Source organism: Lichenostomus cassidix, chromosome 4 (assembly GCF_008360975.1).
Source record: "Lichenostomus cassidix isolate B80296 chromosome 4, HeHo_3.0, whole genome shotgun sequence".
Lineage (NCBI taxonomy): Eukaryota > Metazoa > Chordata > Aves > Passeriformes > Meliphagidae > Lichenostomus > Lichenostomus cassidix.
This window is the reverse complement of record NC_139484.1, coordinates 53,843,401-53,860,337: the sequence shown is the minus strand read 5'-3', so window position 1 is coordinate 53,860,337 and position 16,937 is coordinate 53,843,401. Positions and strand designations below refer to the sequence as shown.

Genomic DNA, 16,937 nt, shown 5'->3' with positions numbered 1-16,937 from the left:
AGCTTTATTGCATTTCTAATCCTCAGTCAAAGAGACCAAAAGGTAAATATCAGAAATCAATCTCATTTCTCTGTATCTTTCTCACCTAAACAACTATTCATTATCTGCCAGTTAAACCTTTCCAACCTGCAAGCAAGACAGATCCCAAAGTCTCAGGTATGGCCAAAAGAAGCTGAACAAGTCCACACAATTGCCTTCAAGTTCATGATCCTGCTCTGGCAGGACTTGAAGGACTTGTTTTAGGAACAGCAGAGCTAATGCGATCAACTCTCCCACTCCAGGGAGCAGAAGGTAACGTTTTCAATTTGTGAAGAGACGAACCCTTCATCATCAGAGGGGAACAGGAGCATGGGTCATCTATCATGCTGCAGCAGACTTTGGGAGATCTGCCTTCCTTTGCGTGGGCAGATGGATCAAGCTGAAGATGCTGCCTCATTTCTCAGTAAACCAGAACCAGTAGAGGGAATACAAAAGAGGATGCTGGCACCTACTGCTGCATTGAGAACGCTTATCAGCATTTCTCATAGAACTCTAGCAAAGCAGATTTGTCATCAAGATTTAGGAGAGGCTGACCAAATGCAGGAGCACTCCACTCCCCATTCCTGCCGTGCTAGCACAGCCACGGATTCCAGCTAATGCAGCAAAATGGCCTTAACTTCACTCTGCCCTTTCCTGACCTTACTAAGGAGATCTCTTCTGTCACCAAAAGAATTTCTGGACCATGCTAATACTTCCCACTGCATGGGGTTTGTGTGGCAAGGTTCTGGTAGTGGAGGGGTGACAGGGGTGGCTGCTGTGAAAAGGAACCAGAGGTTTCCCCCATGTCCAACAGAGCCAATGGCAGCTCACTCCAGGACAAACCTGCCTCCAGCCAAGGCAAAGCCCATCAGCAATTGCTCTACCACCTTTGGGACAACATAGTGAAGAAGGGGGCAAAAACTGCTGTGCAACTGATGCCTAAGCTTTTTATTTTTCATATATTTGTAGCTTTGTAGATTTCTAATATATGGCTGCAGTTCCCAGTACTTTTCCTATGCTTTCCCCCCAACATTTTAGAACAATAAGCTAACCTTCTAACACATATTCTGCTACATTCCTGAAATATTATTTAGTCTTGCCTCTTTAGCCAAGGATGTCATATTTTCTTTTACCATGTATCCTAGACATAATAAATATGGGCTAGAAAGTCGGGGTGGGGGGGCAAAGGGGGCAGAACCAAAAGGGGGATTATTTAACCAACTGCTCTTCTAGTTGGACATTATTGTTAAACATGCTAATTTGTTAAACTTATAAAATTGTAGAAGTTCTGTATCACTTGTGCATTTTGCCATATTTGCACCTGGAGGCCTCCAATTAAAGTCCTGCTTTTATACTACTTCCTGTATTAATATTGGCTCAAAACTCTTTTGTTTTGTTTCTAGATTTTGAAGGCATCACAGCAACAACCAGAAGAAACTGTGGGAGGAACAGCCCTGCAGACACCCAGGTAAATGAAGAAGGAGAGCTGGGAGGCACTGGAGGGCACTGGAGCAGAGCCCACGGTGAGGCAGGGTGTTCCCCTGCAGCCCATGGAGTTCCACAGTGGAGCAGAGATTCACCTGCAGCCCTTGCAGTCTGTGACCCTGTGAAAAGCCCACAATGGAGTAGGCTCCTGGCAGGACCTGTGGAACAGTAGAGAGAAGATCACACTGGAGCAAGTTTGCTGGTAGGACTTGTTACCCCTTGAGGTTCCATGCAGAAGCAGCCTGCTCCTGAAGGACTGCACTCTGTGGAAGGGATACCAGAGCAGTTTGTGTGAACTTGAAGAATGTCATGGAGGACTGTTTCACATGGGAGGGAGCCCATGCTGGAGCAGAGAAAGAGAGAGAAAAGGAAGAAGCAGCAGAGATGAAGTGTGGTGAACTGACCAACACCCCCCTCATACTCCATCACTCTGTGAAACTGAGGGCAGGAGGGTTATATTTTTTCTTCTGAGTCCAGCTGAGGAGGGGGTGATGGAGAAGAATTGGTAGGCACCTGGCATCCTGTCAACCAACCAAGATTACAGCTGGCTTCACACACTTGCTCTGTTAATCCCTTGTGATACCTATTCCAGTGCTGGACATATACTAGCCCAAATCCTTTGCTGAAACCTCCTTATTCCTCCTAAAGCACCTACAGGGAGACTTTTGCACATGATCCCTGAGCAGTTCAAATAAGAGACCTATTTTGTTAAAGCCCTACCTGTTGTTTGTTATTGTAAGAAGCCTTCTCAGTGGAAGCCGAACTGAAAGCACGCCAGCTCACTGGTGCTGCTTGCTATTTCAGGCAGTGTCATGAGCCATACAGTCTGCTGGTATTTGTGCTTCAGTTTCACTGCATGACTCCAACCGCTCAGGATCTTTATGAAAGTAATACATTCCAAGCTAATCTACAACTAAATTAATGTCAGAAGTAAGACAGTGCCCAAGTGATCAATAAGTGGATTTTTCCCTACAGAAATATTAGAAGCAACTCACATCAATAAGCCTCAAATTTATGGGGCAATTCAGCTCTTCCATTTACAGCTTGAATAACTGGCCTTTGTATAAGATATTACATTACTAAATAACATGTGCTAAAAGGAGCTTCTCTGTTGCAGTCCCTGCCCTGCAGCAGCCACAGATTTCAGGGGCCATCAGCAGATGTAGCGAGGCACCGGAGATCTCCACCTCAACACTGCCCCTTTCAGAACCAGCACAAAATTATTTCTAAATGTATTATAGGCAACTAAATGCATTATACTCACACCCACTTCTGGATTTAAACAAAGAGTGCTGATACTGGGACCTTTGGAAGACGAATGGCACTAACTTTGATCTTACAACCATCTATATGGTCATCTTTAAAATTATATATCAAAAACAATAGCCTCTTGAATATTCTTGATCTTATCAAGAGAGTCATATAAACTTTATCTACAAGAAGAATAGTGTCTATGAGAAAAGAACTATCCTTCACTAGAAGGACTAACAGGACTCTCTCATTTCTACTTTTTAGGATTTTGTACAAATTAAAAGACCTGAGTGCAAGCAGCTGCTTCCCTAAAAGGAAGCGAGGACAGAAAAACCCTTCTGAGCTTTTTCCCCACAACACAATTTTAGGTCATACAGCTACTGAAAAGAGAGAAAATAAGCTGAAAATGCTATGGCAAACCATTAATAACAAAAAAACCCCCCAAACAAACATATAAAAAACCCAGCACCTCTCTAAACCCTTCTTATGAAGTCATTGTTCACACTTGCAAAGATAACAAGCATGCAGCCCGGATTTAACAAGTCAATAATTATTGGTTGTAGTGAAGAGCAGCATAGGTAGGTGTGCTTGGTGCTCAGTGGAAGCCCACTGGGCTGACAGTCCAAGGGCAACAAGCAAACTCAACCCTTCCAAAGGAGGACAACCCCTCCTCAACCACCCTGCAACTGCCATTGGATCCATGGCTGGGAATTTTCAAAAAAAATGGTCTTTGATCTGTGAGAGTTTTATTTTCCTGGGGAAAATTACCAATTTAACATCACTAGCCAAGTATTCCAGCTTTATTTTGATGAGATCCACCTATTCTATTTGATTCTCTGGGGAAGGTTCACCATTTTCTGCCACATCCCTCTGGAGACCCTCAAGCTTCATGGGAATCACAGCACAGCTACTTTCTCCTCTTCTTTTCCCCAAATCGTTGGCTGAGCTTAAGACTGCTCTTAAACTCTTTGAAAAATATTCTTCAAAATAAAAATCAATGGTAGCTAAGGAAGGTGTTTGACTCCAATACAACCACTTTCCCTTAACAAACTTGAGGAGCTCAGTATGGTCACCAGTGGTTGTTTTTCATTTCCCATTTATCAAAGGGCAACAACTGCTGTGCCATATTCAAGGCACAGCCTTGTCTTTCACACATTCTATTCTTCCTTCTTATTTATTGTGCTGCTTTTTTTTAGGCATTATAATAAAAAGCAGGCATTCCTGCAAACTAATAATCTTCAGTTTCTCCACCCGATCAATGTCGATGTGGTAGAGAACTTCCAAGTGTCTTCAGATTAATTTCTCACACACCATCACGGATGCTTGAGCAACAAATAGCCTGCTCTATTCTTGATAATGGAAGATTAGTAACACTAACAAGATACAGAACAGACAAAGGGAAAATGGTAGAAAACTTTCAAGTCATACATTGCGTCAAATCTTGAGGCAGGTTTCCTAGTGACAGGTGCAAGTTCCTGCAGCCTTTGTGTGTAGCTGTAGGAGACACCCTCACTTTGTGAAAAGGAAAGAGAACAAAAATCAAATTCATTGTCATTTTCCTCTCCTGTCCTCTTTAAAGAGGAACTGGAATGAAATTTGCCTGCTTTTCTTTGAGAAGTAGGCCTCCGTGCAAGTACTGCCAGTACATCTCCATGTGACACCAGTCCTCAATGTGACGACTATTGTGGAAGTGTCACAGTCTGTCAGGAATTTGGCCGCAATTGAAAATTACTCCTTTTTTACTTATTTGAGGATGCAAATGCTCAAAAAAAACAAATGCAAAAGGAATCCTGACTTGTCTCTTTTCCTTCCAAAGGGATATTGGGAAACCCAGCTAACAGTGCAAGCACTCTGAGTGGCCTCTGTGGTTTCTTTGCCTCCACTTTCACAGTAAGACATGTAAAAACAAGCAGCCATAACAGAAGCATTCATCTTAATCACATAAAGCTTCCCTTGGCTCATCATGAACATGTCTGGAGTCTTCTAACTTTAGCATGCCCTACACGTATATTGTCTTTCTATTAAGAACTATTATAAAAGACAAGTTTTAAAGTGACAATTTTTATGACAGAAGGACAGACTAACAATCCCCATGTAAAGAAAGTTGCACTATCACCCCAAATGACAGAGTATACAAATTCTGAAGTCAAAATTGTAAGACACACACAGATTTGAGTGAGATTGCTTTGATTTCTTAATTTGCCTAAATCGGATGTGCTGCTTACTTACAGCTAGAGGTGACCCTGAGGTACTTGCCACCTTGTCTTCCTCCACAGCCATCAGGTCTCCTCTTTCACCTTGCAAGTGGATGTCACTAAAACAAACTGTCTTCCACTTTAGGCATGAGGAGTGGCACAGATCTCCTGCCTCACACACAGCTTTGTTCTATGAAGGTTCTTATGGATAGGAACCCCACGCCTTATGCTGAAACCTTTTGCAGGACTGTGCCTGGATTTGTTATAAAGCAATATTGCTTTTTACTTATATATATTCATATATATATATATATATATATACACATATATATTTAGTATTTTATATATAAATATATATTATAAATATTTTAATATGTAAGCATATGTATATGAGTGATGATTTTTATATATGAGCATATGTATATGAGTATATGTATATAGAGAGAAGCATATATACATGCTTATATATGTATATATTCTTATATATATAATATAAGCTCTTTCTTTCTAACATGCTTGTGCATCTTCTGGAGATCACCCTGTGTAGCTTCAGGAGTGCCGGGAATCCATCAGAACAAGGATGTGAATGTAAGCACATCTCAAATGTGGGGTAGCAGTGTCTTTAGTAAGGCTTCTTCATTTTTTTTTGTAACAGAAGAGGCAGCACGGGTCAATCTACATGGTAAGCCAGGTAAACAGGCTTTTCACCTGGCAAAGATGAAAAGATTAAATATTTTTCATCACCACTGCAATATGGAGAATGCATGCAGAGTGCAGAGGGAGCAGGGAGGATGAAGCCATCATAGCTTCCTCTTCACACAGCACAAGATAGCTGCATTTCAGACGGAAGAAAAAAGACTGAGACTGTTATTTCACATGTTCCAGCAGCCCTCAGACCATGACTTTAATCTCCCAAAGGCATCAGTACAACATCATCTGCCTTGTTCTCCTTCATCTATGTGAATCTGAAAAAAAGCCAGGGAATGCTCATCCATTTCTCACTTTTATCGACTCCTCTCATTTCTTTCTTTATTTGAAATATTCTTGTTTTGTTTTGTCTTACTGAATTCAACTTACCTTACCTTCTAGGCCTGTTTCTTTTGTCCTCTTTTTCTTTTACCTTTTCCTGCAAAGGCAGCCGACTTACAGGAAGAACCCAGAGTGAGCTGAGCGCACACACACACGTGCGTACTGACAGCAAAGTGGCCTCATTGTCATGGGCAGCACTTTCTGATGCTGCTCCAGGAAGAGCACATCAGCTGTACCTGGGTCCTTGGCACAATGCCAGTATCAGACATAACCAGCCACTTCCTATGGCCTTACTGCAAATATCCTCTACCACTGACCACTAACCTGCTGAACGATTCCCTGAAGTCCATTTTCTTTACACTTTCATGTATTTTTTTCTGTGTCCCTTCCAGTCTCATCTTTCTTTATCCTCATAGTAAGACATCCTCCCTCCCTCATCTTCTCCCCAAAACCTCTTAAAAGAAAACCAGCAGATTAAAAAAAGAAAACTAACACAAAACTAAGGTAGTTTTTATCTGCTTTCTAAAAAGCATCAATTTATTTGTTTTGCCTGCATGCTTTCATGAGACCCCCCCCAGTCTGCCTTGTCTGTTTAAATAGAACACCTTTCAGCAGAAACTACTTATGACTTCCCATCACTGCAGGGAGTAATTCAATAGGGTCATCATTCCAGATGCAGTTTTTAGGTGCTGCAACTATAAGGAGAAGATAAAAAGGCACAACTAGAGTGACTGGGTGCAGAAAGGATGAGAAAAAGGAGTAGCATCTAGTTCAACTACTAGATTCTTATAAATCCTTTAAAAGTCACTATTTGGCCCACAGAAAATCCCTGGCATTATTCATCAGCCAACTGATAAATAACTAGGATTATAATAATTATGTGACTCTATCATAAAGTTATCTCTTGGCATCTAAGGGATTCTAAACTTCAGGTAGCATACTGGGGGAAATAACCTAGAAGAGCAGGTGTGCTGTTTTTTGTGATCCACTGAACTGATCCAGCCATGGTGGTAAGCTACTGTCCAGTCCCAGCTTCTACCCTAAACCACATAAAGCACATTCATAAATGTGTGGATGCCAGCAGAGATAGCCCACCCGTGGAGGGGCTGTACGAAGAGCTACGAGCAGAAGAATAGCCCCAGTGCAGCTGTGCAGCGCTAGCAGCGAGAGGCTTTGGTGCAAGGAGTCCCAGCAATGTGCGAGGCCAGCAGGGACTGCCGCTGTCAGCAGCACCCGGGCAAGCGCCAGCCTAAGGAACTTTGTCAGCTGTGCAGCAGCCTGACAGGGACCAGCAGCAGCAGGGAGCACATGAGGAGGGGAACTAACTCACTGCTGGCATCTGGTTTGTGCCAGCGGCAGGGGAGCAGCAGCAGGGCGATTCTATTCTGGGGCTGCTCTGGGACGGAACGGCAGCGGCGCCAGCCTGGGGAAGGATCCTGCCCACACGGAATGACTTTCTCCCGAGATTGACAATTCAGGGACTCTCCTTTTGTTCCCATTTACTTGCAAATAATGGTTTCCTTGTACGCCTACCACACAATATTTACGCAGGACTGGATATATAGCTCTCATTAGAGCAAATGTTACTACCTAAATAGGGCTATTTGTGACTCTGCACCTCGAGTTTCACTCATCCCTGGTTTGAAGTGCACTAAAAGCACATTATTACTGCTTAAGATGCAAACTACTATGCTGAAAAATATCACTTTTTACCTTCAGTGAAGGAAGTTAAAAATTAATGGTTAGTTGAAACTAAGGTGAACAGTAAACAGAAACTCCTTGTGACCATGTGCAAGCTATTCTCAATCTGTAATGAGGTTATACTTACTATTCAGATTAATTACTCTTTTTCTTCTATCTTTATTTATTTTATGCTTTAGGAAACCAACATGTCCACTAACCACTCTGTATGTGATAAAGAAACACAATAAAAGCAATTTCTCTCCTACCCCCCAAAAAAAACGTTCTCAGTAATGCATTTTTGAATCCAGCATACCTTCTCCTAATGAGGTTTCAGCATGCCATAAATAACGCTAATGAGACTTTGTCTTGCCCATGTAATATATTTCCTTAATATAGCTTTAGATTTTCTTACGTTGCATGGAAAACTAACAGTCACAGAAAGAAATGTCTTCCAATAGCACATTAAAAGCAAAAGTACAATTAAATATAAATGAATTCAGTAATTTAATTGCACTATTGTCATTTTTAAAAATTCAGAAGAAAAGTAATGGTTCAATTTTTTCTACTGGTAAATAATAAAAGTGCTGAGGGAATCGGATAATATTTAAATAAACATTATTGTGACTTTACATGATACAAAGACACCTTTTATTGCCAGGTAAATTCTGTGCTAATGAAGATAGAGTTCAAAGCATGTGCCTTTGCAAGCTGAGGGACCAGTCCTGCAAGTGTTATGCAAGCAGTCCCAGGTAAATGATGTAAATTTGATTCTGGTTTTACAGACCTCATAGTCTAAGTGCCCGTTTCCAGCCTCAAAATGCAGACACTTTAAATATCATCTGCAAAATGCAGCCTGCTAAGCAGAGGTTTACATTGAAGCAATCTCTTAGTTTGACAAACTATGTATTTATGCCATCTGCAGCTCCCATCATTCTACAAGTAGACCAATGTTGTCTGGCTGTGTTTTTCTTCCTCTAAAACTAAGAGATCATGTGGTTCCCCCCCCGCCCCAAAAAATGTATTTCTGCAGAAAAATTAAATTTTTATTTGGGACAGTATAAATTTGAAGCCTATTTTGTTTTCAAATATAAACACATCTGTCACCTGTTTTCCCTCAGAAAGCAACACAAGACCTGTGCAAAATTTCAGTGGGAAAGAACTGGCACACCAAATTATAGACTGGGCACCTGAACAAATGATTAAACCAGGATGGAACTACATGATCACCAATAAAATGACTTGCATACTTCAGGAAGGGGAAAGAGATTCATACAAATATGAGCCTATTAATCTCATCTTACTAGCATGTAAGGCTTTAGAACACCCCTTTCATGAGGGAATACCTGAGAGACGTGTAAACAAATGGCAAATGGCATGAAAATCAACACAGATTTATCAAGAGTAGACTAAACCAAACTAATAGTTTCCTTTAGTGTGATTAATTTTCACAAGAGCACAGTGACCTTATCCCTCTGGACTCCAGGAAGGTAATTTTTATGTACATGGGAAAGCCTTAGTTAAAACAGAGAAGATGAATTTAAGACAGTAACTCTAAGCGAAGCAAGAAGCAAAAGTGAAGGGCAAGAAGACACATACATGGCTCTGGTAAGACCTTCTCTGGAAGCTTCAACTGCTGACTCCTGAGAGGGATACAAACCTCAGTGGGTGCAGAAAAAGATTTTTAGAACACCATTAATATACAGAAAATAAATGTTTTTTCAAAGTAAGGGAATTTTCCTACATTAGACTGAGACACACTTAATGTGTGCTGATTCTTCTTTATAAGCAAGAGAGTTTTTCTGCTTTTTTTCTAGCTAAATCTGTTGACCTAACAAAAGATCCTTCACACTCATTAATCCTCCACACAAATATTTCCTCATATTTTTGGCTTTTCCCAGTTTACTGTAAGTTGAACGCCAAAAACCCAACTGTTTCTAGCACACCTATATGGCCTATTTTGATGGGTACACATTAAAAAACCCCACCAAGCATTGCTTTTGCATGTCTCCTGAAAATTCAGAAAGTTTTATGAAATCACAACAAAATGTTGAGACTTCAAGCTCTGAAAGCTTCATGCTTCTTTATAAACTTCTCTAGTGCCTGACCTCACATTATACAGTTTTGAACCAAGAGCCCTGTCAGATAAGTGTGTTTTTCCCGCGTGTTTTTTCTGAAGAAGGAAAATTACTCCTGACAAACCAGATCTTCATGAATGCTTGCTCAAACTCGCATTTTGATTCTACAGGTATAGGCAAGAATCAGGCCAATAGAAAAACCCCACAAAATTGCAAAACCTGGGTCAAAATAGAGCCATGTTTTTCTCAGAAGAACTTTTCCCCCCTTTAAAATATTAGATTTTCAGCAGACAAAGCTATAAAAGTAGTATTAACTGCATTTTTTCAAGACTCCACAGCCTGGTGCCAATGGGTGCTTCCAGCTAAGAAAGGGGGATTTTGTGATCATAAAGTTATAGTAAAATGCTGAATTTAACAAGTAAGACCAAACTGCAATCCATGAAATCAAGTATGAGACAGAAGTCAACTCTAAGGGCAGCTAAAAGAAATGACAAAGGGAAAGGGGCTGATCAATATTAGGATTTTGATTCTAGCTCTAGATAGATAGAGAGATCATTCCCCCATGTCCCTTTCTGGCAGGCAATATTAGCAGAAGTGATGTCAAATATTGTCATTTCATATCCAGACAACTGGCATTACTACCTCATTCTCAAAGTATCATCTTGGAGAGGCATGCCTAGACATACATTGGGCCACAAATCTGACAGGACGTCTCTTAACTCAGAGATGCAGCTGCACTTTGTCAAACAATTTTGACTCACTTCCAGTTGGAATCTGGCTCAGGATAATGGTCCTTGTATTTCATCGAGGTTATTAATGATGAATCTCTTTTTATTTTTCCCCCAAGACATTGTCTTTGACTTATTTTTTATTTTTGCATAACTGCTGTCTTTGAAAGACCAACATCTGAAAAAAGATTAATGAGCATTACTGCTAATTTTGCTGGAACTGGGTTGCTACAGTTTATCTCTGGCCAGACTCAGGGTACCCCAATAACACCAGCAGCCTGGAAGAAATTAGCCTCCACATGCATTTAACATGATGTCTATGACCGAAACCAGACAGTTTGATCTTCCTGTGAAAAATACATCTTTTCTTCTGCATGGGCTATGCTGGTATACAATGCCCATAAGGCACCCTCTTAGCCTGGGGCTCAACACAGCAGAGAATCTTGTAGCAATACACAAAGTCTGGAGAGCAAATGAGCACTGAAGAGCACAGAAGCCCAAAGTGCTGTGTTTCACTGGGTTAATGTTTACAATAGCCAAAATGCTCAAAAGTTAAAGGTCCTCTTCACACTTTTAAGACTACACAGTTCTTCAGTTGTGCTCACATCTCTGCCTTGGTAAATTCCAACCAAGCCAGCTCTAAGCCATGCTGCTCCAGCAGTGCAGGCTGAACACCCAACAGCAGACCAGCCCTCACAGCCAGTACCCAATATCCACAGCACCTCGGCGTTTCCACCCTTCTAGGACGTGGCTTCCTGCTAAACCTGCACCTGCCAGGCCAAGTGCCTTGGGGTTTGACCTATCTTGCACATCAACCCTAGACACACCACTTACACAAAAAACTGACAAAAATCTCCTTCCCAATTCAGAGGCTGATACTGCTTCAGCAACCATTGACAAATATAAGGTACAGTAATAACAGAACTTTGCCCCCACAAACACACACAGCTTCATGTGGCAGATTAAATGGAAGTCCTGCCAACATAGTATATTTTCATTTAGTTCTGTTTCCTAACATGCCAGGATACTAGCTCCTAACATAGAAAATAACCACTTGGTGTACAAATATCCAAGATGAACAAGAAAGTAATCTTCATCCTGCTCTTGCTAGAAGATATCTCTTGTGTAGCAGCAGTGACGACCTATCAGGAGTGTAACCTTCTACAGTCAATGTGTGTCTTTGTCAGGCACTCACTTATAAAGAATTTCATTGCATGCTGCTTTAACTTATATAGATGCATACAGTACATATTTTAATGTAAGTGTCATAAAATCTTTCAGCCTGGTTTTAGTTTAATAACAAGATCATTAGATAACATTTCCTTCAGTAAAGATTATGGTAGATTTATTTCTGCAGCAGTATTTTTGGGCATGCCCTCCCTATATTTTTGACCATCAGACATTCCTTTTCCTGAAAGGAAAAAATCTTACAAAATATTTTCAGAAACTGAGAAGTTCACCACACCCCCTAGCCCATCACTGTAATATCTTCAATACAAATAAGACATTATCTATGACACTGAACTTAGTGCATACACAAATGTGATAACATACTCACTTTCTTATGCCAGACAGGGTAAATTTAGGATGAGTCCTGCCGATTCAATGGAGAAAGAACAGACAGTGCTGTGCTACCAGAATTTTAACAACGGGTTTATTCTTCTGCTTTTGCACTCAACCGTCTGTTATTTCAGACAAACATGAGGATCTAAAATTACTTACACCCTTAAAACAAAATGCTTTATGAAGCTGAAAAAGAAACAACCATATCAGGAAGACAAATAACCATATTGTGAGAAATAAGTGCAGAAAAGAGCAGCTCCAGAGTGCAGAAATAAGCTTTGGCTTGGTCACCAGTCACCACAGAATGCAAACACCATCTGAGAGAAGGAAACCCTTTGAATCCATGTAAACTTAAGGGAAGTCTTGTGAGAATGTTTTTGTGATATTGCTTGCTTTACTTTGCTTCCATTTTTCTTAGAAATATCATAAATAAAGTCTTTTTCAAGGTATTCAGTAATCCAAGGCAACAACAGAAATCCTGACAAAGATATGGTGGTAAAAAGGGAACAAAAACAGGTGTTTTAGAACTTTGCAAAAAAGTTCAGGAAAGTCCTAGCATTAAATTTTATATAAAATATTATTTATTTTCACTCATATAATTTCTTCCTCTCCACCAATGGTTCCAGATACAGCAATATAAAAGGAAGGTAACAATACAGTCTTCAGTTTTTCATCAGGTCTCTCACAGCCTTATGATTTTAGAGAAGATGAAAAATTTAGTGTCCATCTCTCATTTAAGCAGTTCCATATAAGCATAATATATACATAATCCACCAAATTGACAGGAGGATTTTTAAGGTCCAGGTTTTGAGCCACATCTGGTATTCGCATCTTTAAAAAAATTTAAATCAGTGCATCTCTAGTATTTCTGTTCGGTGTGCTTGTGACACATCGCAAACATGCCCTTATCTGAATGTGAAATGTCTGTTATCCGGTAGACAACATGTATTTTATCATGTTGGATCAGAGCCTGCTCTGTGAAGTAGAACCCCCATTTTGTAAGAGCACATTTCTGCTTCCTACAGATAAGAGAAATCATGAATTATGTTTTTTCCTGTGCTCTGGCAAGTAGCTCCATTGCCTCTTAATGGTTCTCCACACAGAAACCAACAGGCAGGACTAATGCTTGGGATTTTTATTACCAAAGGTAACAGAAGATGGAAAAATTGAAGAGGAGAATCAGACTGTGGGGACAAGAAAGACTTATAACCAGAGGCCATTAACCTTCCAAAGGAGAGAAAAGGAAGTCATGGGTCCAAGGCAAGGGTTGACTCATGTCTTTCTAGGGTCCCATACCACTTGAATGCGTTGGGTAAGAAATTACTTGGCTAAACCTTTTTTCCTTTCCTTTCCCTTTCCTTTCCTTTCCTTTCCTTTCCTTTCCTTTCCTTTCCTTTCCTTTCCTTTCCTTTCCTTTCCTTTCCTTTCCTTTCCTTTCCTTTCCTTTCCTTTCCTTTCCTTTCCTTTCCTTCTTTCCTTTCCTTTCCTTTCCTTTCCTTTCCTTTCCTTTCCTTTCCTTTCCTTTCCTTTCCTTTCCTTTCCTTTCCTTTCCTTTCCTTTCCTTTCCTTTCCTTTCCTTTCCTTTCCTTTCCTTTCCTTTCCTTTCCTTTCCTTTTTGCTCATGTTGTCCTGGAAGGAGATGATTGTTCTGCAACTGAAGCAGGCAGAGCTTGGGAAATGGAGTGCTGGGCATCCAGATTACAAGAATTTTTTGCTTAGGAAGGGCACCAGTATCCTTAGTCTAGGATACACCCAAGAGACCTTCTGCTGGATAAAAAAAAAACAATGGGAATGGCAAATTTACTAAAATTTTCTTCCTGAAATTACTTTATTATATGAAATTCTTTATGCTCCTAGCCTGAAAGTAAGAAATCCATCCTCTGGTTTTACTGAATCACTAAATTTTCCTTTGTTCTTGATGATACCAAAATTCTTTAGTCCTTTGTCACAACAGTTGTTATCTTAACAGGGAAGAACTTCCAGATCTCAAAACAGTCATCTGTTTAGTGCCTATCAATCAACTACATATCCACAGGGCTCTACAACTAACATTTTACAAATTCTAGTTATTAGTACTTGCATTTAGCTTCAGTGTACTTAGAACTAATTAATCTTTTCAACAACACTTTGATTTAAGTATGTTGTATTATTCACCCTATTTTGCAGGCTGGAAATGAAAATGCTATAGTCTCCAAGGATGCCACAGGCAAAGCTGGGAATAAAGCTCGAGTAGCTACTCCTCACCCACCCACCATCTCACTTTTAAAAAACAGAAAAACCTGACTGCCCACTCACTTGAATCTTAAGTTTTGCACCCATCCTGCAAGCAACCATACATTATGCAAAGCAGGCAAGAACTCAGCTCCGGACTTTTAATTTTTCTCCATCTGGGGACCAGTCCTGCTTTTCTGCAATCTCAATGCAAATCAGAAGTGTATCCATTGGAGTCATTAGCATTGCATCAGTCAAATCACCGCCAGCAATATCAAAATTGCAATGTTTTATTTTAATAATGAGGAAATACAAGCATTTAGAATAGGGCTATCATATGTGAACAATCAGAGGAAGACTTCTGAGGATTTTTAGTGGAGAAATGGGATCATCACTTATCAGTGCTAGAGTCAGCCTTTTTCTTAAAAAAATAAAAAAAATGTAAGGGAGTAGAAATATAATCAATTCAAATTAGTATTGATTTCTAAATAATGTGGAATTAAATTAGACATTTACAAACTGTAAATCACTGTTATTTAGTAAGAATCAGCAACATATGTTACACAGCAGTAGACAGAAGAAACACTGATAGATTGGAGACAGGAAATGTGTTTCCATAAAGTTGGATATGGCACTGACATTGTAACTAAGTTCATGTCTTACATTTGAAGTAAAAGGATAGCAGAAGAAAGTGAGGTCTAAGCCAAAACCAACTGCTTCTCATAGTCTTCTCTAAGCAAAATTAGAACTATATCAAAAACCAAACAGAAAATCCAGACAAACTCCCAAGAGGTCAGGCAAAGTACTGTGGATTTATTTCAGCTTAATTGAGATGCAGAGTTTTGCATCATGCCTGTGATGTACTCATACAGGAGTCCCAAGGGAGATGCAGGGAATAATATCCAATCAGGAAATGGTGGTATAGAGGTGTAAATTGGTGACCTCTATAGGACTACACAGCTTGAAAATTACTAAGCCAAAAGTAAAACACGAATCACTGAGACTTTTATTTTCAAGGCGATGATCTCTCACGTATTCAGAGATGGCCTCTTACCATGTCTAAATCTAGAGGATTGCAATTATTTTCATTGTTACGCTTTTTATGTTCCTTTGTGATATCTGCTTTCCAAAGCCAGTTTCACTTCCTTTTAAAAATTTATGTTGAGAAATACCACTTATAGGCAGCTCCTGTGCAATCGTATCATGCTGTACACAAAGCTTTGCCCAAATACTAGGGGTGATTTAAGGTTCCTCTTGAAACCATCCAAACAGCATATAAATTCCAAGCCACTTCCAAAGTGTCTGCTTTTGTAGAAGAGGAATAAGGAAGTCAGTCTTTTGGTTGAAATATGCAACCAAGAATCATGAAACAGAGGCTCCTGGTGTGTTATCAGCAGTTAGATAACACACTGCTAGGTGCTATACTTTCCTCAGAAAAAATACTCAGTATTTTTATGGAAAACTCATTCAAGGTAAGCTTTTCAGGAAAAACTGAGGATTGTACCTCCTGTTTCCAAAACAGATCCAATTTTCAGGAAGTTTTTTGTTTATCTGTGGGGGAAAACATGGAGAAAAGCTTTTGCAACCACCTGCATGACAGCTTCTTCTGCCCTAGTTTTCCCATCCCTGAACAAAAGCAGGATACCACTATATGGCCGTCAACAAGTTTAATTCATTCCTGCCTAAAAAGGACCTTGGATTTAGGATGTTGCAGAACTACACAAAGCCTTCATAAAGCAAGGGGTAAGTGAAGAAACAGAGCTGCTTATGCATTCATTTCACTGCTTGAAAACTACTGTTAAGGGACAACAGTCATGTCAAACACACATCAAGAGTTGTTACGAAACATCGGGAGGTAAAACTCAGCACTCACTGTGGGGATTTACGTATGTCCCAAATTCCTGCTCAATGACAGTATCTGCAATCCCAGACTGTGGCGCAGATTCTTCCCACTTCATAAACTGCTGTGGTACATATGCATGCAAACGTGTGCCTGCATATGAATTGCATATACAGTCCTGTGCTCAGTTTATGTAAGTAAAAAGTGAGCTGAGAGCAATTTGCAGGGGACAAGCCACCCTTCCCCTGCTGCCTCTCACACAGATTCTCACAGAGCAAGTAAGCACTAGGGAAACCAGTGCAAAATGCATTCTGCCTCTGAGCATTTGGCTACTCTCATCTTTTTCTGGAATTAAGAGTTATGACCATCTCAAATATCCAGATGAGAGGCCACGGAAAATGTTTTACAGAAACATAGAGTTATCACTACTTACACATTCCAGACTTCTGTTCAGCTGCAAATACATTAATGCAAGCAAGAAAGAAGAGTGTGATGTGGGAAAAGAGGCTGTCTACAATTTATCACTGCTGTGCAGACATGCCCTGAGAAGAGAGCTGTGCTGAAAACCCGAATATAGGAACATCTATATTAGCAGCAGTTATTTCTGATTTGGTCTGAGGGACTTTCCAAACTCAAGGGGCTCACAATGAAGGACTGGCCAGCCATGAAGAGCCTGCAGTAAAGCTGAAAGGACATGTAAATTGCTCTGATATCCCAACAGACTTCTGCTGTTTCAGGGATGCTATTCTAATCCCAAGAAGCAAGGAGTCCCATTTTCTGCTTTGCTCACCAATGCCCCAGGTTTCTATTTGGGCTTTATCAAGGGGTTTTTATCGGGCCAACTTACAGCTGATAATTC

At 40.2% G+C, this 16,937-nt stretch overlaps 1 protein-coding gene across 1 annotated transcript in view; it reads right to left on the bottom strand.

The window, feature by feature from the left end:
• PPARGC1A (PPARG coactivator 1 alpha) overlaps nt 1-16,937 on the bottom strand; it is a 368,032-nt gene that overhangs the window by 180,805 nt on the left and 170,290 nt on the right. The gene's annotated exons all lie outside the window — the stretch shown is intronic.